Source organism: Mustelus asterias, chromosome 20 (assembly GCF_964213995.1).
Source record: "Mustelus asterias chromosome 20, sMusAst1.hap1.1, whole genome shotgun sequence".
Lineage (NCBI taxonomy): Eukaryota > Metazoa > Chordata > Chondrichthyes > Carcharhiniformes > Triakidae > Mustelus > Mustelus asterias.
In genome coordinates, this window is record NC_135820.1 from 73,893,692 (window position 1) to 73,919,415 (window position 25,724).

Here is a 25,724-nt window from a genome sequence, read left to right on the forward strand (position 1 = left end):
CCTGCAGGTCCAGGGATAGATTCAGAATGCAGCAAAGTTTGACCAAAAAGATAAAAAGGAACGAGAAAATAAAGTATGAGGGCAAGCTAGCGAGAAACATAAATACAAACAATAAATTATAAAAAATATGGATGAGGAATTAAATACAGTCAACATCACCAGAGAAGTAGCTTTAGGCAAACTAAGGGGGAGGCGATGGCCTAGTGATATTGTCACTAGATTATTATTCCAGAAACTCAGCGAATGTTTTAGGAACCTGGGTTTGAATCCCACCACAGCAGATGGTGGAATTTGAATTCAATAAAAAAAATCTGGAATTAAGAATCTACTAATGGCCATGGAACTATTGTTGGAAAAACCCATCTAGTTCACTTATGTTATTTAGGGAAGGAAATCTGTCCTTACCTGGTCTGGCCTGCAAGTGACTCCAGAGCCACAGCAGTGTGGTTGAATCTCAACTGCCCTCGGGCAACTAGGGATGGGCAATAAATGCCGGCCAGCCTTTGACCCCATTCGTTTAAAAAAATAATTCATTCATGGGCGTCGCTGGCTGGCCGGCATTTATTGCCCATCCCTAGTTGCCCGAGGGCAGTTGAGATTCAACCACATTGCTGTGGCTCTGGAGTCACTTGCAGGCCAGACCAGGTAAGGACAGATTTCCTTCCTTAAATAACATAAGTGAACTAGATGGGTTTTTCCAACAATAGTTCCATGGCCATTAGTAGATTCTTAACTCCAGATTTTTTTTATTGAATTCAAATTCCACCATCTGCTGTGGTGGGATTCAAACCCAGGTTCCTAAAACATTCGCTGAGTTTCTGGAATAATAATCTAGTGACAATATCACTAGGCCATCGCCTCCCCCTTAGTTTGCCTAAAGCTACTTCTCTGGTGATGTTGACTGTATTTAATTCCTCATCCATATTTTTTATAATTTCTGGGATGCTGGTAATATCCTCTTCAGTAAAGGCCAATGAAAAATATCTGTTTGCCTCCACTGCCATTTCCTTGTTCCCCATAATCACTTCCCCAGTTTCATTCGCTAAGAGGCCAATGTCTTATTTTACTTCTCTCTTCCCTTTAATGTACTTAAAAAACTTTATTGTTTGTATTTATGTTTCTCGCTAGCTTGCCCTCATACTTTATTTTCTCGTTCCTTTTTATCTCTTTGGTCAAACTTTGCTGCATTCTGAATCTATCCCAAGCTTCCTACCAACCACTAACCTTTGCTAGTTCACATGTTTCTGCTTTCAACTTAATACCCTCCTTAACTTCCATGGTTATCCATGGTAGGTTCTTCCTCCTTAGGAGGAGAGTCTCCTTTCCTCCTAATTGGGATGTATTTTTGCTGGGAGCCATGAATTATCATCCTAAATGTCTGCCACTGCTCACCTATTGTCTTATCGACTAATCTGTATGACCAGTCCACTTTGGCCAATTCCACTCTCATTCCTCAGCAATTCCCTCTTCTTTAAGTTTAACACTGATACTTCAGTTCCAGTTTTCTCCCACTCAAGCTGAATGCTAAATTTTATCATACTGTGATCACTGCTTCCGAGGGGATCCTTAATCTTGAGATGATTCATTGAACCTGCCTCATTCCACATTACCAGATCCAAAACAGCCTGATAACACACTGCTCCAAGAAACCATCCTGAATGTACTCTATGAATTCATCCTCTTGGCTGCCATTGATTAGCCTAATCAATATGAAAATTAAAGTTGTCCATGATTAATGCAGTGTTCTTTTTACACGCGTTTGTTATTTCTTGATTTTGAACTCATTCCTACAGTGTGGCTACTTTGCGGGGACCTATGCAATAATCCGAACACCCTCTTCCTTCCTTTGATATTCTCACTTCCACCCAACTCAACTCCATATTCTCTAAGCCAAAATCATCCTTCAGAACTGTGCTTATTCCTCTTCAATTAGCAGAGGTACCCCACTGCCTTTTCCTCCCTCCTGTCACTCCTAAAAGTCAAATAACCCAACTTTGATCTTCTTGCAACCATGTCTCAGTAATGGCTACTGGATCATTCCCATTCAACTCTAACTTTTCCTTACACTAAACCCATCTCTTTGATTGCTTTGATTTGATTTATTATTGTCACATGTATTAACATACAGTGAAAAGTATTGTTTCTTGTGCGCTATACGGACAAAACATACCGTTCATAGAGAAGGAAAGGAGAGGGTGCAGAATGTAGTGTTACAGTCATAGCTAGGGTGTAGAGAAAGATCAACTTAGTGCGAGGTAGGTCCATTCAAAAGTCTGATGGCGGCAGGGAAGAAGCTGTTCTTGAATCGGTCGGTACGTGTCCTCAGACGGGTGGAAGAGAGAATGTCCGGGATGCATGGGGTCCTTGATTATGCTGGCTGCATAACCTTGCTTTTCCGAGGTAACGGGAAGTGTCAATGGATGGGAGGCTGGTTTGCATGATGGATTGGGCTGCATTCACGACCCTTTATAGTTTCTTGCGGTCTTGGACAGAGCAGGAGTCATACCAAGCTGTGATACAACCAGAAAGAATGCTTTCTATGGTGCATCTGTGAAAGTTGATGGAAGTCTTAGTGGACATACCAAATTTCCATAGTCTTCTGAGGAAGTAGAGGCGTTGGTGGACAATAGAGACACTATTTGTTTTTTGCCTTTTATTCCCATGTCTTCTTATATTGTTTTCACTTCCTCTATCTTATTTTTCTAACCCAGTCTCCATTTCCTCTAACTGCCTGCACAGTTACCTATCCCCCTGCCATACTAGTTCAACCCCCCGCGCCCCTCGCCCCCACCCCCCACCAAGAGCAGTCGCAAACACCCCTGCAAGGATATTGCTCCCAATCCTGTTGGGGATGTAACCCATCCAGTTTGTACATGTCCCATCTTCCCCACAACTGGTTCCAGTGCCTCAGGAATCTGAGGCCCATCCTCTCACACTACCCCTTAGCCACAAAATCATCCGACTTATCTTCCTATTCTGCTCTTTCTTGCCACTGGATTTGAAAGATCTTTCAAAGGCTCCTGTTGGTGATGGAAGGGGCCATCGACAGTGCTATCAAGCAGTGTCTGTTCAGCAATAACCTGCTCAGTGACGCCCAGTTTGGGTTTCGTCAGGGTCACTCAGCTCCTGACCTCATTACAGCCTTGGTTCAAACATGGACAAAAGAGCTGAATTCCAGAGGTGAGGTGAGAGTGACAACCCTTGACATCAAGGCCGCATTCGACCGAGTGTGGCATCCAGGAGCCCTAGCCAAACTGCAATCAATGGGTATCAGAGGGCAAAATCTCCGCTGGTTGGAGTCATACCTGGTACATAGGAAGATGGTTGTGGTTGTGGAGGGTCAGTCATCCCAGCTCTAGGACATCCCTCAGGGTAGTGTCCTAGACCCAACCATCTTCAGCTGCTTCATCAATGACCTTCCCCCCGTCATAAGGTCAGAAGTGGGGATGTTCGCTGATGATTGCACAATGTTCAGCACCATTCGTGACTCCTCAGATACTGAAGGGAAAGGGAAAGACTCTTAGTACTGTAGAGGATCAGAAGGACCTTGGGGTCCGGGTCCATAGGACTCTAAAATCGGCCCCGCAGGTGGAGGAGGTGGTTAAGAAGGCGTATGGTGTGCTGGCCTTTATCAATCGAGGGATTGAGTTTAGGAGTCCGGGGATAATGATGCAGCTATATAAGACCCTCGTCAGACCCCACTTGGAGTACTGTGCTCAGTTCTGGTCGCCTCATTACAGGGAGGATGTGGAAAAGATTGAAAGGGCGCAGAGGAAATTTACAAGGATGTTGCCTGGATTGAGTGGCATGCCTTATGAGGATAGGCTGAGGGAGCTCGGTCTTTTCTCATTGGAGAGACGTAGGATGAGAGGAGACCTAATAGAGGTATATAAGATGTTGAGAGGCATAGATCGGGTGGACTCTCAGAGGCTTTTTCCCAGGGTGGAAATGGCTGCTACGAGAGGACACAGGTTTAAGGTGCTGGGGGGTAGGTACAGGGGAAATGTTAGGGGGAATTCTTTCACACAGAGGGTGGTGGGCGAGTGGAATCGGCTGCCATCAGTGGTGGAGGCAAACTCAATAGGGTCTTTTAAGAGACTCCTGGATGAGTATATGGGACTTAATAGGATGGAGGGTTATAGCTAGGCCTAAAAGGTAGGGATATGTTCGGCACAACTTGTGGGGCCGAAGGGCCTGTTTTGTGCTGTAGTTTTTCTATGTTTCTATGAAACAGTCCATGTTCAAATGCAACAAGATCTGGACAATATCCAGGCTTGGGCTGACAAGTGGCAAATAACATTCATACCATACAAGTGCCAGGCAATGACCATCACCAATAAGAGACACTCTAACCACCGCCCCTTGACATTCAATGGTGTAACCATCACTGAATCCCCCACTGTCAACATCCTTGGGGTTACCATTGACCAGAAACTCAACTGGACTCACCACATAAACACAATGGCTACAAGAGCAGGTCAGAGGCTGGGAATGCTGCAGTGAGTAACTCACCAAAGCCTACACAGCATTTACAAGGCACAAGTCAGGAGTGTGATGGAATACTCCCCTTGCCTGGATGGGTGCAGCTCCAACAACTCTCAAGAAGCTTGACGCCATCCAGGACAAAGCAGCCCGCTTGATTGTCACCACATCTACAAACATCCACTCCCTCCACTACTGACACTCAGTAGCAGCTGTGTGTACTATCCAAAAGATGCACTGCAGCAATTCACCAAAGATCCTTAGACAGCACCTTCCAAACCCACGACCACTTCCATCTAGAAGGACAAGGGCAGCAGATACATGGGAACACCACCAGCTGCAAGTTCCCCTCCAAGCCACTCACCATCCTGACTTGGAAACATATCGCCGTTCCTTCGCAGTCGCTGGGTCAAAATCCTGGAATTCCCTCCCTAACGGCATTGTGGGTCAACCCACAGCACATGGACTGCAGCGATTCAAGAAGGCAGCTCACCACCGCCTTCTCAAGGGGCAACCAGGAGTGGGCAATAAATGCTGGCCAGCCAGCGACACATGTGTCTAAAAAATGAATTTTAAAAATGGGTGGCACAGTGGCATAGTGGTTAGCACTGCTGCCTCACAGCGTCAGGGACCCGGGTTCAATTCCAGCCTTGGGTGACTGTTGTGTGGAGTTTGCACATTCCCCACATGTCTCTGTGGGTTTCCTCCGGGTTCTCCGGTTCCCTCCCACAGTCCAAAGATGTGTAGGTAGGTGGATTGGCCGTGCTAAATTGCCCCTTAGTGTCCTAAGATGTGTAGGTTAGGGGGATTAGTGGGGTAAATGCATGGGGTTGTGGGGATACAGTCTGGGATACTTTTTCGGATAGTCGGTGTAGACTTGATGAGCTGAATCAGAGGGCAAACACTCTGCTGGTTGGAGTCATACCTGGTACATAGGAAGATGGTTGTGGTTGTGGAGGGTCAGTCATTCCCGCTCTAGGACATCTTTGCAGGAGTCCCTCAGGGTAGTGTCCTCGGCCCAACAATCTTCAGTTCCCTATTGGAACTTTGGGATGTAGCCAAAGTGCAAAGAAATGGTAGGGGGCAGCTGATTGGTTGGAGTTGCTTTGGGGGCTGTGCTTTGGATTGTATGATGTGGAGATGCCGGCGTTGGACTGGGGTAAACACAGTAAGAAGTTTAACAACATCAGGTTAAAGTCCAACAGGTTTATTTGGTAGCAAAAGCCACACAAGCTTTCGGAGCTGCAAGCCCCTTCTTCAGGTGAGTGGGAATTCTGTTCACAAACCGAGCATATAAAGACACAAACTCAATTTACATGAATAATGGTTGGAATGCGAATACTTCAATTGGAATGCGAATACAACAAGACTTCTTCACAGCACGGGACCTTCAACCGATGCTATACACTAGATACATCGATGACATTTTCTTCCTTTGGACTCATGGTGAACAATCACTGAAACAACTCTATGATGACATCAACAAGTTCCATCCCACCATCAGACTCACCATAGACTACTCTCCGGAATCGGTTGCATTCTTGGACACACGCATCTCCATTAAGGACGGTCACCTCAGCACCTCACTGTCCCGCAAGCCCACGGATAACCTCACGATGCTCCACTTCTCCAGCTTCCACCCTAAACACGTTAAAGAAGCCATCCCCTACGGACAAGCCCTCCGTATACACAGGATCTGCTCGGATGAGGAGGATCGCAACAGACACCTCCAGACGCTGAAAGATGCCCTCATAAGAACAGGATATGGCGCTCGACTCATTGATCGACAGTTCCGACGCGCCACAGCGAAAAACCGCACCGACCTCCTCAGAAGACAAACACGGGACACGGTGGACAGAGTATCCTTCGTCGTCCAGTACTTCCCCGGAGCGGAGAAGCTACGGCATCTCCTCCGGAGCCTTCAACATGTCATTGATGAAGACGAACATCTCGCCAAGGCCATCCCCACACCACTTCTTGCCTTCAAACAACTGCACAACCTCAAACAGACCATTGTCCGCAGCAAACTACCCAGCCTTCAGGAGAACAGTGACCATGACACCACACAACCCTGCCACAGCAACCTCTACAAAACGTGCCGGATCATCGACACAGATACCATCATCTCACGTGAGAACACCATCCACCAGGTACACGGTACATACTCTTGCAACTCGGCCAACGTTATCTACCTGATACGCTGCAAGAAAGGATGTCCCGAGGCATGGTACATTGGGGAAACTATACAGACGCTGCGACAACGGATGAATGAACACCGCTCGACAATCACCAGGCAAGACTGTTCTCTTCCTGTTGGGGAGCACTTCAGCGGTCACGGGCATTCGGCCTCTGATATTCGGGTAAGCATTCTCCAAGGCGGCCTTCGCGACACACGACGGCGCAGAGTCGCTGAGCAGAAACTGATAGCCAAGTTCCGCACACACGAGGACGGCCTCAACCGGGATATTGGGTTCATGTCACACTATTTGTAACCCCCACAGAGTTTCACTGGCTGTCTTGTCTGGAGACAATACACATCTTTTTAGCCTGTCTTGATGCTCTCTCCACTCATGCTGTTTTGTTTCTTAAAGACTTGATTAGTTGTAAGTATTCGCATTCCAACCATTATTCATGTAAATTGAGTTTGTGTCTTTATAAGCTCTGTTTGTGAACAGAATTCCCACTCACCTGAAGAAGGAGCTTGGAGCTCCGAAAGCTTGTGTGGCTTTTGCTACCAAATAAACCTGTTGGACTTTAACCTGGTGTTGTTAAACTTCTTACTTTGGATTGTACCCATAAGAACTGATGCCTAAGGAGTGTACAGTCCCATTGGTGCCACACTCCAAGCCAAGGCTACAGGAACTTACCCATCTCCTTCTGCAGGTAGGAAGCTCTCTCTCATCTTTCCCTGTCCAGGGGAAGGGCGCTCTGAATGTTTTGGGCTTTCATTCTCTACGTTTTCTGGACACTGTTCTTTGTTTCTTAGTCAGCTGGGAGTCAGAACGACAATTTAAAGTCTTTCCCCGGTCCTGAAGACTTTCAGATATCTGAGCTTTTGGAGATGTGCAGCTAAGTCTGAACAGCTAAAACTTTTTTTTACTTGATTTGATTTATTATTGTCACATATATTAGTATACAGTGAAAAGCATTGTTTCTTGCGCACTATACAGACAAAGCATACCATTCATAGAGAAGGAAAGGAGCGAGTGCAGAATGTAGTGTTACAATCGCAGTTAGGGTGTAAAGAAAGATCAACTTAATGTAAGTGCAGTGTCGGGGTTCTATGACTCTATATTTCTCCAGTCTAACTACACCATAATGACTCAGTGTGATCACCAGAGGGCAGTGCTGTTTCACTTTTATAACTTTGCAAAAGGATACAGCCAACCCTCAACTTAAAGTTACTTCATTCAAATTATCTGTCAATCCAAATGCTTTAAACCTTAAATTCTGTCTATTTTCTACTTTATATTGCCTGATTAAAATTATTAGAAGATGCACATTGAAGAAATTCTTTGAACATTAAGAGCATTGGAAAGATCTAGGTGTGTGTGTTGGGGCTGGTCTCACTGAGTGAGTCTTCAGTCATAATTACTTTTAGGAAATGTTTTTAAAAGTGCTTTCATTTTGTAGAAGTTTTTTAACGTGCGCCAGCAAGGCATGAAGGTTAAGACGATTCATTCTCTTGGCCTCAAACTCATAAAACACACCTTAATCTTATCAGGGAGAAACTTTGGGATGTAGCCAAAGTACAAAGAAATGGTAGGGGGCAGCTGATTGGTTGGAGTTGCTGTGGGGGCTGTGCTTTGGATTGTACCCATAAGAACTGATGCCTAAGGAGTGTACAGTCCCATTGGTACCACACTCCAAACCAAGGCTACAGGAACTTACCCATCTCCTTCTGCAGGTAGGAAGCTCTCTCTCATCTTTCCCTGTCCAGGGGAAGGGCGCTCTGAATGTTTTGGGCTTTCATTCTCTACGTTTTCTGGACACTGTTCTTTGTTTCTTAGTCAGCTCGGGGGTCAGAACGACAATTTAAAGTCTTTCCCCGGTCCTGAAGACTTTCAGACGTCTGAGCTTTTGGAGATGCGCAGCTAAGTCTGAACAGCTAAAACTTTATTTTTGATTTGATTTATTATTTTGTCACATGTGCTAGTATACAGTGAAAAGTATTGTTTCTTGCGCGCTATACAAAGCATACCATTCATAGAGGAGGAAAGGAGAGGGTGCAGAATGCAGTGTTGCAGTCGCAGTTAGGGTGTCGAGAAAGATCAACTTAACGTAAGTAATATATTAATATTGAACTTGCATTTGTATAGCGCCTTTAACATAGTGAAACATCACAAAGTGCTTTGCGGAATTTGACAGTGAGTCACATAAGGAGGTGGCAGGCCTGACCAAATGCTTGTTCAGTAAGATGGGTCTAACCAGCACCTCAGAAGAGGCAAGAGAGGGAGAGGCGTAGAGAGAGGCAGAGAGATTCCGGGAGGGAATCCCAGAGCTCAGAACCTCAGAACCTGGTGGAATGACTAAAATCAAAACCTACGTTTTCCACTTTGGGAATTAGATTGTTAGTGTGAGAGATGTTGAAATGATCTTTTCCTCCCTGGGTACATTATGAAAAGGAAGATGCAATGCTAAGATTGTTCCAGAACACTAATGCCGATACACTATGTTTTCCTTTAAAGACAAATTCTGTTTTAAATAAAAACTTGATAACAGTTTTTAAAAAAAATCCAAATTTTAAGAGGGAGTTGGGAAATACATTGTAAAATGCCATTTGGAATAGAAACGGGAACACGGGAATGGAGTGGATGGTTCCAACATAACCAATTACGAACGACACTTACTCGGCGAAGTGGAATGCTCTCCTCTGTGGGCAGCTGTCCATAGAATCACATTGAGTTTATCACAGAATCACCTTCAGTGCAGAAGGAGGCCATTCGGCCCATCGAGTCTGCACTGACCACAAACCCATCCAGGCCCTATTCCCGTAATCCCACATATTTACCCTGCTGATTCTCCTGACACTAAGGGGCAATTTATCATGGCCAATCAACCTAACCCGCACATCTTTAGACTGTGGGAGGAAACCGGAGCACCCGGAGGAAACCCACGCAGACACGGGGAGAACGTGCAAACTCCACACAGACAGTGACCTGAGACTGGAACTGAACCCGGATCCCTGGCGCTGTGAGGCAGCAGTGCTAACCACTGTGCCACCGTGCCGTTTACAGCACTGAAGCAGGCCATTCAGCCCAACAGGTTTATGCCAGCCTCCGCGCATCCCCCTTCTCTTCCTTACTCCCTTGTATGCTTATCCAGCTTCTCTTGAAAAGCAAAACTCTCCGTGAGGCATAGCGAGTTCCACATCCTTCTCGCTCCCTGCATAACGACATTTCTCTTCAACTCTCCAAATTAATTTATTAGCAGCTGTCTGGGATTTGAGATTTCAAGGTTTAGAGGCAGAAGGTTCCGGTTTATGCCACTGGTTCTGGGCACTGCACCACAGGGAGGGGGTACATTGACCTCAGCGCGGGAGTGGCGCAGCACAGATTCACCAGAATGATTCCAGGCTACAGCACTTCCCTTGGGTGTAGAAGATTACGGGCGATACAACCAAGGTGTTTAAGATGATTAAAGGACTTGGTTGGGTAGATAGGGAGGACGTATGTCCTCTGGTGGGGAGTGCAAGGAGGTGTAATCTTCAAGTTAGTATTAGGCCATTCAGGGGTGATGCCAGAAACATGCCAATACACACAGGAAAATCCGGAACTCTCTCCCTCTGTTGAGAAAGGGGTCAAGGGAAAATGTCAAAACTGCGATATGGAACTGTAGAAACTAGAAACCTTCCTGACGAATGCTTTTCCCAACATTACCACTCCAGTTTGGTGGTCTGTAAACCACCCCCACCAATGCTTTTTGTCCCTTGTTGTTTCTTAACTCGACCCATACAGATTCCACATCGTCTGTGCGAATATCTTTTCTCAGGTAGCACAGTGGTTAGCACTGCTGCTTCACAGCTCCAGGGACCCGGGTTTGATTCCCGGGTTGGGTCACTGTCTGTGCAGAGTTTGCACATTCTCCTCGTGTCTGCGTGGGTTTCCTCCGGGTGCTCCGGTTTCCTCCCACAGTCCAAAGATGTGCGGGTTAGGTTGATTGGCCATGATAAAATTGCTCCTGAGATGCGTAGGTTAGAGGGATTAGTGGGTAAATATGTAGGGATATGGGGGTAGGGCCTGGGTGGGATTGTGGTCGGTGCAGACTCGATGGGCCGAATGGCCTCTTTCTGCACTGTAGGGTTTCTATGATTCTATGAATATCGTATCAATATCTTCTTTGATCAACAATGCAACTCCACCACCTTTTCCTTTCTGTCTGTCCTTCCTAAACACTCAATAGCCCTCAGTGTTGACTTCCCATCCTTACTCACCTTGGAACCAAGGTAAGGTGAGAGAGTTCAGATACAGGTCAGTCCAGAACTAATTGAGTGAAAGAACAGGCTCGAGGGGCTGAATGGCCTCCTCCGGTTCCTGCAAAGTTCCACAGTCGGACCAGATTACGGGGTGTAATCGTCCACTTGAGGGCCTCAGTTGGCCCAGAGGGATGGGCGGGCTATCCGCTACCTTCCTCACTGCTGGTGAAGTGCGAGCGGTGCTGTGACAGAAGGCTCCTCCCCCCCCCCTTCCTCCACCCCCCCCCCCCCCACCCCCCCACCCAACCCCCTCACCCCCCCAACCTCCCAGCTGATTTTACACCCCCGGAGCCCTGTAAAATCCTAGCCCCCCTGCTATCTGACAAAACAAGGAAGGCCTCCAGTTCAGCACCCCCGAGACCAGGGTCCAGTCAGGGTGACAGTGACACCCCCAGAATTAGCTTTACTAATCCTCAGCAAAACAGGAGGCAGGTGTCAGTTGGGTTTCGTGCTTCTGACTTCCAGATAAGAACATGGGAACACAGTGACTAAGGGGCCTGAGGAGGCCATTCAGGCCTTTGAGCTGGCTCTGTCAGTTTGACGAGATCGTGGCTGACCTGATGTCCCAGTGTCCACGGTATTTTGCTTTTATTATTAAGGCTGATCAGATTGAGGCCTGACTTCAATCTTTCTCCCGTAACTCCTGAGTCCCTGGTCCATCTATCTAACTCAGCCTTGAGTATATCCAACAACCTGCTGGAAAGTACAAGCGTGTGAAGTCAGTGGAGAGCAGGATTGGGTCGATGGTGTGAGTCCCTTCTCCACCCTGCCTTCACCAAATACTCTCGCCAACACGGCTAGTGCCCTCTTGGCAAAGCACTGTAGAGTAGCGGTTGCCATGGAGATATACCTCTTGGCAACGGGTCAGCTTTAATCTCAGTGACTGGCGGAAGAGGCTCGCGGGGCTGAGTGACTTCCTCTTGTTCCTGTCTCTTCCTGTAAAGGATATCAGCCATTCGGCGAAATTTATAACTTAATTTCTGGGAGAAATGTGGCAGCGAAGCGGGGAGAAGCTTTGGAAATGGTTCCTGTGAATGTTCGGAAGGGCAAACCCCCTCGTGTGATGTCTCCTTTTTTATCAAACCGTGCACTAAACAAATGCACTTGAAAGATTCTGTCCAGAGTGCCTTGTTAATCATTCAACTGTTCAGCACGATAATGGCGTGGGTACTCTTGATTGCCGCTGGCTGTTTCCAGAAGTGAGAGTTGGAGGCAGTAAAATGAATGAACAACTTGATACGGCACCTGGAACATGTCTGAAAGGGGTTGGTGACATTGCAGGAGGTGAGCGGCGGGGCAGGGGGTGGGGGGCGGGGGGCGGGGGGGGGGGGGAGTGGGGGGGGGCGAAGCAGCACTGACTGGAGGAGGGGTTGATTTTGACAAGCAGAGTGCGTGGAGAAGGGGGAGACACGGTGGCACAGTGGTTAGCGCCAGGGACCCAGGTTCGAATCCGGCCTTGTGTTTACATTTATTTATCGGTGTCACAAGTAAGGCTTACATTAACACTGCAATGAAGTTACTATGAAAATCCCCCAGTCGCCACACTCCGCCGCCTGTTCGGGGTACACCGAGGGAGAATTTAGCACGGCCCATGCACCCTAACCAGCACGACTGTGGGAGGAAGCCAGAGCAGCCGGAGGAGGAAACCCACGCAGACACGGGGAGAACGTGCAGACTCCACACAGACAGTGACCCGAAGCGGGAATCGAACCCAGGTCCCTGGTGCTGTGAGGCAGCAGTGCTAACCACTGTGCCACCTGTCCGTCTGGTCTGCGTGGAGTTTGCACATTCTCCCCGTGTCTGCGTGGGTTTCCTCCGGGTGCTCCGGTTTCCTCCCTCAGTCCAAAGATGTGCAGGTTAGGTGGATTAGCCCTGGTAAATTGCCCCTTAGTGTAGGTTAGCAGGGTAAATGCGTGGGGTTATGGGGATGGGGTGGGCCTAAGTAAGATTCTCTTTCAGAGAGTCAGTGCTGACTCGATGGGCTGAATGGCCTCCTTCTGCACTGCAGGGATTCTATGGATTTTATGAGGGAGGGGGAGGAGTGGGGGGAAGAAACATAGGAAATAGGAGCAGCAGGAGGCCATTCGTCTCTTCGAGCCTGCTCCGCCATTCATTATTGTCATGGGTGATCATCGAATTCAATGACCTGACCCCACCTTCCCCCCATGTCCTTTGAGACTCCTCACCCCAAGTGCTATATCTAACTGCTTCTTGAAAACATTCAGTGTTTTGGTCTGAACTACTTTCTGTGGTAGCGAATTCTAAAGGTTCACCCCTCTCTGGGTATAGAAGTTTCTCCTCATCTCAGTAAACAGTTTACCCTGTATCCTCAAGCTGTGACCTCTGGTTTTGGATTCCCCACCCCCGCTTCGGGAACATCCTTCTTGCATCTACCCTGTCTAGTCCTGTTAGAATTTTATAGGTTTCTATGAGATTCCCTCTCATTCTTCTGAACTTCGCGAATATAAGAACAAAGAACAAAGAAAATTACAGCACAGGGACAGGCCCTTCGGCCCTCCAAGCCTGCACCAACTATGCTCCCCGACTGAACTAAAACCCCCCATTCTTCTGGAGACCATATCCCTCTATTCCCATCCTATTCATGTATTTGTCAAGACGCCCCTTAAAAGTCACTACCGTATCTGCTTCCACTACCTCCCCCGAGTTCCAGGCACCCACCGCCCTTTGTGTAAAAAGCTTGCCTCATACATCTCCTTTAAACCTTGCCCCTCGCACCTTAAACCTATGCCCCCTAGTAATTGACTCTTCCACCCTGGGAAAAAGCTTCTGACTATCCACTCAGTCCATGCCCCTCATAATCTTGTAGACTTCTATCAGGCCACCTCTCAACCTTCGTCGTTCCTGTGAGAGTGAGATAACCCTAACTGACTCAATCTCTCCCCATATGCCAGTCCCGCCATCCCAGGAATCTGCCTGGGAAACGTTTGCTGAACTCCCTCTATCGCAAGAACATCCTTCAAGATCAAGAACACAGATAAGGAGACCAAACTGCACTCACCAAAGTCCTGTCTAACTGCTCCTGTACTTGAATCCTCTCCCAATGAAGGCCAACATACCGTTGCCTTCTTTACTGCCTGCTGCACCTGCATGCTTGCTTTCAGGAACTGGTGTAAAAGGACGCCCAAGTCTCATTGTACATTCCCCTCTCTCAATCTCCAGCCATTCAGGTAATAATCTGCAGTCTGATGTTTGCTACCAAAGTGGATAACCTCATATTTATCCACATTATACTGCATCTGCCATGCATATGCCCACACACTCAGCCTGTCCAAATCACACTGAAGCATCTCTGCATCCTCCTCACAGCTCACCCTCCACCCCGCTTTGTGTCATCTACAAATTTGGAGAAATTACATTTAGTTCCCTCATCCAAATCATGAATACACATTGTGAATAGCTGGGGTCCTAGCACTGATCGCAACGATACCCCACAACTCACTACCTCTCATTCAGAAAATGACCCATCTATTCCTACTCTGCCAACCAATTTTCTATCCATCTCTTATGTGGGACCTTGTCGAAAGCCCTCTGAAAGTCCAAATAAGCCACGTCCACTGGCTTCCCCTTGTCAACTCTACTAGTTGCTTCCGCGAAGAATTCCAATTGATTTGTCAATCATGAGGGAACCAGAGGCAAAGGAGTCTCCTTGTGAGGGTGGCACGGTGGCACAATGGTTAGCACTGCTGTCCCATAGCGCCAGGGACCCGGGTTCAATTTCGGCCTTGGGTGACTGTCTGTGCGTAGTCTGCACGTTCTCCCCGTGTCTGCGTGGGTTTCCTCTGGTTGCTCTGGATTCCTCCCACAGTCCGAAAGACGTGCTGGTTAGGTGCTTTGGCCGTGCTAAATTCTCCCTCGGTGTACCCGAACAGGAACTGGAGTGTGGCAACTAGGGGATTTTCACAGTAACTTCATTGCAGTGTTAATGTCAGCCTACTTGTGACTAGTAATCAACTTTAAAGTCCAGAACACGGTCTCCTGCTCCCTCCTGGGAACAAAAATGAAACTTCCAAAGTGTAAAGTATACCTTGCCCAGTTGGGGTGGCTGCCATTGCCATTTGCAGTTCATGATTAATCTTCACCGGGTCATGGAGAGAAGCCAGTGGACAGGTCAATTTAAATTTAAACATTTCCATTGGGTAAGAGGAGTTACAACTCCACCCTCTCCACCCCTCCAGCACCCCAGATGTGTGGCGGAGGAGGTAGATTTGAAGGAGGTTTCTGGAGGAGAGTAAGCGGGAGAGACATGCAGCAAGGCCGAGGGATTTAGAAAGGGAATTCCAGAGTACAGGAATGGTGGTGATTGTACCAACAGGGCTGGAGTGGAGAAAGGAAACACAACACAGTACGTTCGCATTAGAAATGTGTCGGTTTTGAGAAGGAAGACAGAGGGGTTGCCCTGGGAGAAGCATCGATCATGGAATGGTACATGTGATGACTTCAGCCGGGCTAATGAGCCTGGCTTGCTAGAGTATGAACGACCTGATGAGTCATTTTAATGTTTTAAGTTTCCTTTGTGATTTGATTTTTGGTTCGGGCGGTTCCCCCTCCTTTTGGGGAGCTGCCCCTTTTCATTTGTCCCGATGTTAATTTGATCTAGTTTAATTTGTTGGTATCTGAAAGAGATACCCGATGAGTCTTAATTAATGGTTAAATCAGGGAGCCTCACACTCCCTATTTAAAGCAGGTGTGTCAGACTCCCAGCCTGCACTCAGCAGGGAGCCACTGGAGAGCTGGCTGTGTATGGTGCAAATAAAGTAACTTCGTGATGGGACTTTCATCTCCGTGGAGTTATTACAGTACAGCACAGAGGAGGCCAGTCAGCCCATCATGCCTGTGTTAGCTCTTAACTGTTAATTCTTTGAAAGGGTTCGTCAATGTGTCCCACTCCCCTGATTTCTCCCCATGGCACTTTTCCTTCATCTAATCCCCCGTTGATAGATACAACGGAATCTGTTTCCGTTGCCCTTTTAGACAAAGCATTTCAGATTTCAGTCCATCACGCAAACCAACATTTGGGGTTAATCTATTTCTGAAATCTAGTCTAGTTTGCGTTCAGAATTTAAATACATTTTACTGTTCGAGTTGAGGTTCTTTCAGCCTTAGTCAGAGACAAACAAACTCCCTGCAGGAGGGGCAAACACAGTTAGTTAATTATGTAGCTAGCTTGAACTAAATTCTTTAGCCAGCAGTGCTGACTCATCTCTGTAGGGTTTCAGCCAGTCTACAAGGAGATGATCTTGCTAAAGAAACAAACTAAGCCAAGCACAAAGATAGCAGCTCATTACCGAGTACAGCTTTTCACAGAGCGTGAACTTGGGAATTAGTTGAGTACGGGACAAGGGAAGCAATAAGTGATTGTTTGCTCATTTATCTTTCACAATTTGGGTAATTTAGCTGTAATTGTAAGATTTTATTGGTAGTAGTAAATTTTATTGGCAGTGATTTGGTTGTGAGGGAGAGAGAGAGAGAGTGGGCCTCGGGTCTCAGAGAGAAACGTGCGTGAGTGAAGAAGGATCGGGCTTCAGGAGAAACGTGCTTGAAAGAGAGAGGGTTCGGATCTCAGAGAGGTGTGCTTGACACACTGAGGGCTCAGGCCTCAGAGAGGCATTCATGGGAGAAGGGAGAAGAGTGCGTGCGTGAGAGAGGGGGTGAGTGCATGTGTGCATGCACGTGGGTGCGTGTGTGTCTGTGTGTGAGAGACATAAGAACATACGAAATAGGAGCAGGAGTAGGCCATCTAGCCCCTCGAGCCTGCCCCACCATTCAATAAGATCACGGCTGATCTGAAGTGGATCAGTTCCACTTACCCGCCTGATCCCCATAACCCCTAATTCCCTTACCGGTCAGGAATCCATCTATCCGTGATTTAAACATATTCAACGAGGTAGCCTCCACCACTTCAGTGGCAGAGAATTCCAGAGATTCACCACCCTCTGAGAGAAGAAGTTCCTCCTCAACTCTGTCCTAAACTGACCCCCCTTTATTTTGAGGCTGTGCCCTCTAGTTCTAGCTTCTTTTCTAAGTGGAAAGAATCTCTCCACCTCTACCCTATCCAGCCCCTTCATTATCTTATAGGTCTCTATAAGATCCCCCCTCAGCCTTCTAAATTCCAACGAGTACAAACCCAATCTGCTCAGTCTCTCCTCATAATCAACACCCCTCATCTCTGGTATCAACCTGGTGAACCTTCTCTGCACTCCCTCCAAGGCCAATATATCCTTCCGGAGACAGAGGGGGTGAGTACATGTGTGCATGTGTGCGTGTGTGTGTGTGTGTGTGAGGGAGAGAGAGATGCTTGTGTCTGATATGAGAATCAGCCTTCCAGTATCATTCTTGCCATTAAACAGGACAAAAGGTATTTGTTTAAGAAGAGAAATTTTGAATTATTACCAGATTATCTACTGCTAAAGTGGGTACTACTTCCTGGGGTGGCTTGGCTGAGGGTTAATGTGAAGGGGCCATGGAGCTGGTGAACGTATTTGTGACTGTGCGCCTTTTCCTAATATATGCTGTTTGTCATTTTCATAAATGACCTGGATGAGGAAGTGGAGGGATGGGTTGGTAAGTTTGCTGACGACACCAAGGTAGGTGGTGTTGTGGATAGTTTGGAGGGATGTCAGAAGTTGCAGCGAGACATAGATAGAATGCAAGACTGGGCGGAGAAGTGGCAGATGGACTTCAACCCGGATAAGTGTGTAGTGATCCATTTTGGCAGATCCAATGGGATGAAGCAGCAGTATAATATGAAGGGTACCATTCTTAGCAGTGTAGAGGATCAGAAGGACCTTGGGGTCCGGGTCCATAGGAATCTTAAATCGGCCTCGCAGGTGGAGGATGCGGTCAAGAAGGCGTACGGCGTACTAGCCTTCATTAATCGAGGGATTGAGTTTAGGAGTCGGGAGATAATGCTGCAGCTTTGTAGGACCCTGGTTAGACCCCACTTGGAGTACTGCGCGCAGTTCTGGTCACCTCATTACAGGAAAGATGTTGAAGCCATTGAAAGGGTGCAGAGGAGATTTACAAGGATGTTGCCTGGATTGGGGGGCATGCCTTATGAGGATAGGTTGAGGGAGCTTGGTCTCTTCTCCCTGGAGAGACGAAGGATGAGTGGTGACCTGATAGAGGTTTACAAGATGTTGAGAGGTCTGGATAGGGTAGACTCTCAGAGGCTATTTCCGAGGGCTGAAATGGTTGCTACGAGAGGACACAGGTTTAAGGTGCTGGGGGGTAGGTACAGAGGAGATGTCAGGGGTAAGTTTTTCACTCAGAGGGTGGTGGGTGAGTGGAATCGGCTGACGTCGGTGGTGGTGGAGGCAAACTCGTTGGGGTCTTTTAAGAGACTTCTGGATGAGTACATGGGATTTAATGGGATTGAGGGCTATAGATAGGCCTAGAGGTGGGGATGTGATCGGCGCAACTTGTGGGCCGAAGGGCCTGTTTGTGCTGTGGCTTTCTATGTTCTATGTTCTATATGCAAAGATATAGCCAGAAAAGACTTGTTTACATTTGGGTGAAAAAGTTCCTCCTCAACAGGGTGGATGCCGAAAGGGTGTTTCCGCTGTGGGAGAGGCTAGAACGCGAGGTCACAGTTTAAGAATAAGAGGTCCCTCTTTTAAGCTTGAGATGAGATGATTTTTATTTTCTCAGAGGATCGCTAGTCTGTGGAACTCTCTTCCTCAGAGAGCGGTGGGGGTTGGATCATTGAAAATATCCAAGGCTGAGTTAGACAGGTTTTCAATAGGCAAGGAAATTCATGGGTTAAACAGGGCAGACAGAAACGTGGAGTTGAGACACAACCAGATCAGCTATGGTCATACTGAATGGCGGAGCAGACTCGAAGGGCTGAATGGCTAAACCTGCTCTTAATTCCCCTTTTTGATCTGATTTGATTTATTATTGTCACATATATTAGTATACAGTGTCATATGAGGAATGGTTGAGGACTCTGGGTCTGTGCTCTTTGGAGTTTAGAAGGATGAGGAGGGATCTTATTGAAACTTACAGGATACTGCGAGGCCTGGATAGAGTGGACGTGGACAGGATGTTTCCACTAGTAGGAAAAACTAGAACTACAACCTCAGGCTAAAGGGACAATCCTTTAAAACAGAGATGAGGAGGAATTTCTTCAGCCAGAGAGTGGTGAATCTGTGGAACTCTTTGCCGCAGAAGACTGTGGAGGCCAGGTCATTGAGTGTCTTTAAGACAGAGATAGATAGGCTCTTGATTAATAAGGGGATCAGGGGTTATGGGGAAAAGGCAGGAGAATGGCGATGAGAAAAATATCAGCCATGGTTGAATGGCGGAGCAGACTCGATGGGCCGAGTGGATGAATTCTGCTCCTATGACTTATGGTCTTATCGTCTTAAAAGTATTATTTCTTGCGCGCTATACAGATTAAAGCATACCGTTCATAGAGAAGGAAACAAGAGAGTGCAGAATGTAGTTTTACAGTCATAGCTATGGTGTGGAGAAAGATCAACTTAATGTCAGGTAGGTCCATTCAAAAGTCTGATGGCAGCAGGGAAGAAGCTGTTCTTGAGTTGGTTGGTATGTGACTTTGACTTTAGACTTTTGTATTTTTTTCCTGACAAAAGAAGGCGGAAGAGAGAATGTCTGGGATGCATGGGATCCTTACATAGGCTGGTTGCTTTTCCGAGGCAGTGTGAAGTGTAGACAGAGTCAATGGATGGGAGGCTGGTTTGCGTGATGGGGGCTACATTTGTAGTTTCTTGCAGTTTTGGGCAGAGCAGGAGCCATACCAAGCTGTGATACAACCAGAAATAATGCTTTCTATGGTGCATCTGTGAAAGTTGGTGAGAGTCGTGGCTGACGTGCCAAATTTCCTTAGTCTTCTGAGAAAGTAGAGGCGTTGGTGGGCTTTCTTAACTATAGTGTCGGCATAGGGGGACAAGGACAGGTTGTTGGTGATCTAGACACCTAAAAACTTGAAACTTTTGGCCATATCTACTTCGTCCCCGTTGATGTAGACAGGGACGTGTTCTCCACTATGCTTCCTAAAGTCTATGTTAATGTTCCTAATAAGTGCAAGTTGTTGCTGTTACTAGAACAAAGAACAAAGAAAATTACAGCACAGGAACAGGCCCTTCAGCCCTCCAAGCCTGCACTGACCATGCTGCCCGACTTAACTAAAACCCCCTACGCTTCCGGGGACCATATCCCTCTATTCCCATCTCATTCATGTACTTGTCAAGACGCCCCTTAAAAGTCACTACCGTATCCACTTCCACTACCTCCCCCAACAACGAGTTCCAGGCACCCACCACTCTCTGTGTAAAAAATCTGCCTCGTACATCTCTTTTAAAACTTGCCCCTCGCACCTTAAACCTATGCCCCCCCAGTAATTGGCGCTTCCACCCTGGGAAAAAGCTTCTGACTATCCATTCTGTCCATGCCTCTCATAAACTTGTAGACTTCTATCAGGTCTCCCCTCAACCGCCGTCGCTCCAGTGAGAACAAACCAAGTTTCTCCAACCTCTCCTCATAGCTAACGCCCTCCATACCAGGCAACATCCTGGTAAACCTTTTCTGTACCCTCTCCAAAGCCTTCACATCCTTCTGGCAGTGTGGCGACCAGAATTGAACACTATATTCCAAGTGCGGTCTCACTAACGTTCTATAAAGCGTCAACATGACTTGCTAATTTTTAAACTCAATACCCTGGCCGATGAAGGCAAGCATGCCGTATGCCTTCTTGACTACCTTCTCCACCTGCATTGCCACTTTCAGTGACCTGTGTACCTGTACACCCAGATCCCTTTGCCTATCAATACTCCTCAGGGTTCTGCCATTTATTGTGTATTTCCTATCCGTATTAGACCTTCCAAAATGCATTACCTCACATTTGTCTGGATTAAACTCCATCTGCCATCTCTCCGCCCAAGTCTCCAACTGATCTATATCCTGCTGTATCCTCTGATGGTCCTCATCGCTATCCGCAAATCCACCAACCTTTGTGTCATCCGCAAACTTACTAATCAATCCAGTTACATTTTCCTCCAAATCATTTATATATATTACAAACAGCAAAGGTCCCAGCACTGATCCCTGAGGAATGCCACTTGTCACAGCCCTCCATTCAGAAATGCACCCTTCCACTGCTACCCTCTGTCTTCTTTGACCGACATGATGTGGAGATGCCGGCGTTGGACTGGGGTAAACACAGTAAGAGTTTTAACAACACCAGGTTAAAGTCCAACAGGTTTATTTGGTAGCAAATACCATTAGCTTTCGAAGCGCTGCTCCTTCATCAGATTGTTGTGGGAAAAATCCACTAATAGTCAGACTTCGAGATTCAGAAAATACGATTTATTAAACGGAGCTCCGGGAGGTAAGGCACAAGTTCGTAGAACACTTTTTCTCACTAGAATGTCGGGAGCGGTCCATTTTTATACCCTTTACACAATGGGTAAACCGGTGATTCGAACATTATCACATCGTTTAAGCAAGTACAAACAGATATAGACATTTAACATCGTATTGTTCTTATATGAATGGGTACATTTCCTCATGTCTGTATCTATCAATGGTTAGTTTCGGCTCATTCAGGTGTTAATTGGTTTCCTCGCATTCATATTTTCCCGCCTTCCTTAAGGTTAATCTAAGCTCTTTGTTTTGGGTTTTCCTTATCTTAAAAGATGGTTTGACCCTTGGTTTGGCTTCCTGAGGTATTTGTTTGCTATAAGTCACTGTCTGTGAGTTGGAAATGGCTTGTCTGTTAGGTTTTGATTTAAAGTGATTTCTGAACAGCGGGAGCCTGTGTCTGCTTTTTGGCTTCTTTCCCAGTTAACCCTTTATGTGCCAAGCAGCCATTTTAAAGTGTGCTCTCTTGTATTTTTCCCTCTACAGTCCCTCCTTTTGGTCGGATTATAGCTTTAACAATCCCCAGACCAACAATCATACATTCACATATATAAATCTTCGTTCTTCTCTCCTTCTTTGCTTCTTTCGATGTCTTCATTTCTTCCAGTATCTTCATTTCTTCCGATGTCTTCAGGGATCTTCATTAAGGGCTCTTCTTCGATGTACACACTGGCTCCTGGCACAATTCTTGTCAACATTATTTTAAAACAGACTTTAAGGCATCCCACAGTCAGACAACAGGCAATTATAATGACAATGATTATGACCAATCCATGTAACAGGTACGACTCCCAGGACTCTCCCACCAGCCATGCCAGCCAACTACTTCCTCTCTTGGGTCCCTGTCTAAAGTTATCAAGTTGTTTCCTGATGTCATTGATGACCTGTGTAATATTGTAAGACTCATCTGTGACATGGGTTATGCATTTGTTGCCTATGATTGCACATACTCCCCCTTGTTGTGCTAACTGGTAGTCCACTGCATATCGTGTCTGCTGTGCATACAATCTTAGTTCAGCCATTTCTTGGTTAACAGGCTCCAATGCTTTTGAAGTGCTGTTTCCCAGGATTGTTAGTCCACAAACAATATGGTTTCTATTCTTTGCTCCAATTACCCTGGCTGACCCCCCCTAGAGATAAAGCTCCGAGGAGCCCATACCCCAGCGAGGATCCCAGTGTACCTGGGGCTTCCCAGTCAGCGCAGAATTCCCTGCTAATAGCCCGGGTTACTATTCTCCTCCAAATGTACCCCTTCTGAGGGCATGGAACAGTCAGTGGCCCAATTGTTCCTACCGCAAAACGGTTCGGGAGGTTTGGTGTTTCTGTCATGTAGGTACCATTGAAGAGGAATACATACCCCTTCTTAGCCCGGTAACATTTAGTGTCCCGATTGTGAGTTTGCTCATACTGCCAATTGTTCAGCTTATTTGGCTTCCCGTTTGATCCCACCACCTGCTAAGTATCAAATGGGTATGTCCATTTGGCTGAGCTTACGTGAGTTCCATTACATTGCCCGCAGATAAGCTGTCTTCCCGCGGTTATATTTAAACATTTTCGTTCGTCACAAATACAAGTAATCTGTCCCTTGTTAATCCGACAATGTTGACGGACACGCTGTGTCTGTACACAAGAATCATTCTTAGGGACTAAGGCATAGGCACATCCCCATCCCTGCCCCGTGAAACAAAGCAGATAGCTTGCAGTGTCTGGGCAAGCTTTTCCTCCCTCCTGTTGGGACCCCCCGCATGTAGGATCTGTGGGGTTTACAAGTCCCACACATCTCCCCTGTAAACCTCTTTTATATTTGCCAATTTGTCCCTTACAGGGTGTCTCTGATGTATCTATAGTATATAAGTCATGAGGGGTCCACCCAGGGGTGGCTACAAATAGGGCTTCTACAGATTGTGTTAACGGGTAACATACAGTTCGATTCCCATGTAAATGTATGTGAGCTTTGTAAAACAAGTTATCTTCCAGCCCAGTCAAATTTACAGTTGCCACAACGCAAAATAATACAGTTACATACGCGATTACATACATATCCGCAACAGTCATAAAACTTAACACTATAATTCAATTTTTTTACAAGTTATTTTATTTATTAACCCGCGCACTCTTGCTTGCAGTCTTTGCCTGTGTTGAGGAAAGCAGTTCTGTTAGTTCATCAATTTAGCTACTTATCTCCTTTGTATAATTTCAGTTGCGTCCAGTGCTTCCAGACACCTTTCCCTCTTATGTCTATACAGGCACAGGTGTCCCCACTAATTATAATTTCATATGGCCCATTCCACTTTGGTGCAAACCCTGGTTTGTCGGGTAGTGTTTTCACTAGGACGCGACTTCCCACCGTTGGGACGTCAGGGAGCATTTCCAGCTCTCTCTCTGCGTCTTTTATGTCCTGATTATCTCTTACCAATTTGCGCATCCCTTTTAGCTGGGTGCTCAGGTCCAGAGCGTATCTCTTGATTTTATCTTTTAGTGGACCGACATCGGTCCCACCTGTTATGATGCTTTCTGGTAATTGCATCGCCCGTCCTGTCATTAGCTCATAAGGGGTAAATCCGGTTGTCCGGTTTGTGGTAGCTCTTAATTTCTTTAAAATAGTGGGCAATACCTCTGTCCACCTTCTCCCTGATGTTTGTATGACTTTAGCTAGTGCATTACATTTTAACTATATATCCCCCTTCCATAGCAAGCTTAGTGTGAATTAAATAACACTTTGTACTGGCCTTTTTTGGCTGCAGTTGGACATCCATTCATTTGTAAGTAATCTTATCAAAAGACATCGCTTTCCCCATTAAAATCACATGCCATACAGCTCCAATCTTTATATGATGTACTCTTACACTATCTCTAATTTGATCATTTGTTTGCATGCAAGCGCCGCACCACAGTACGTCACAAAATAATTATGTTTTTATCAATACACAATATAGTATATGAATACATCATACAAAGTTGGTTAAGGCTTTTCAGGATTTGATGTCATTCTTGTGTCTATATGGCAGTGCTATACTGTATAATATCAATAATCAAGCAGCAGTTGTATCATACCACTTTACACATCGTAACCGTGATATCCAAACCCTTTTAATTCAAGCCGTTTCCATTTTTAAACTGAGCTCCAGTTCAAAACCCCCGCACTCCAGGAAAAATAACAGGTGCCGAATCAAAATCAAACTAGGTACAATACATACCAGTTATTTGATTAGGAACATTTTGGTTTCTTAACTGGCTAGATTTTAAGCTTTGCAGTGTTTTTATATTTGGCAAACCTTGAACAATAAATGGCACATGAAATTCCGACGGCAGTACATAATTTTAACTAGTTCAGAATACTAAACTATCTGACGTTCGTAAATCGCGATATTCTGCGATTAGTACTGTATTTCACTGACTTGATATACTTTAAACTGACTCATAGACAATATATTTACCTCAGTCTTTTGTTCCTGCTTTTCTACCTTTCCACAAAATTACTTATTTTCTTCTCTTAACTTCTCAACTAACTCTTATAATTTCTACTTCAAGACAAAGGAAAAAGCACATGGTTCCTTCCAAGGTTTAAATCCTTTCTTAACATTAAAACATTAAAGCAAACAACAACAAAACATCCACGCAACCACTTTGTTTAAACACACACAGACACACATGGAAGCTTCCAAAAGTCATTCCACAGCACATCCTTTTTCATTCAAACTTATCATTTCAAATTGGGATGAGAGTAAAACATTCAAAGAGAATACAGAACGTTGATTAAGACAATCGCTTTTATTCTTCTTTCTTCCAAACTGTAATTAACTCAAAACAGAAGTCAATTCAAGAAATCTTATCACTTTAATCTTTAACAGTTTTAACACTCTCCCAGCACCCCCCTGAGGCTAAACCAAGGTGCAATACACTGCACCCACTGCCTGTAGCAAACATTCCACAGGAACAAAAGGCTTCTGCAGCTCCCTGCTCTCAATCTAATACAACAACAACCACCTACATTCGACAAGCTACCAGATCTCACAAACACACTGAAATACAAAAACTAAGATCTCTCCTATCCATTTCCAGGTACGCCACTAGCCCATTCTACCAATTCATCGTAATCTTGGGACATAATCACTCCCATTTTTAGGATAAATTGGTGAGCACTAGAGAGTCCATCCTTAAAAGCCTGGATGAACGCTCGATCTCCTCGCCCTGGATTCCCTTATCCTGAGCACTCTTGGTATATCCGGAACAGTCGTTCCCCGTACTCAGAGGCTCCTTCTCCTTTTAGCTGCTTTGTGGTGGTAATTCTGCTCCAGTTAGTGGGAGCAATCCCGAAGACCCTCTGAATTTCTTCCTTAAACTGTAAGAAGGGTGCCTGTTGGGC

General features: G+C 46.1%; 1 protein-coding gene across 3 annotated transcripts in view; it reads left to right on the plus strand.

Moving 5' to 3' along the window:
* The first annotated feature begins 7,301 nt into the window (after positions 1 to 7,301).
* The window catches only part of slc52a3-1 (solute carrier family 52 member 3-1), a 63,052-nt gene continuing 44,629 nt past the window's right edge, over positions 7,302 to 25,724 (plus strand). Inside the window, exon 1 of one of the 3 annotated variants that reach the window (XM_078236869.1) lies at positions 7,302 to 7,365. The gene's annotated coding sequence lies outside the window, so the exon portion shown is untranslated. Of the gene's footprint in view, positions 7,366 to 8,354; positions 8,390 to 11,905; positions 12,242 to 25,724 lie in introns of those variants that run through there. The other 2 variants (XM_078236868.1, XM_078236867.1) reach the window with 2 other exon arrangements.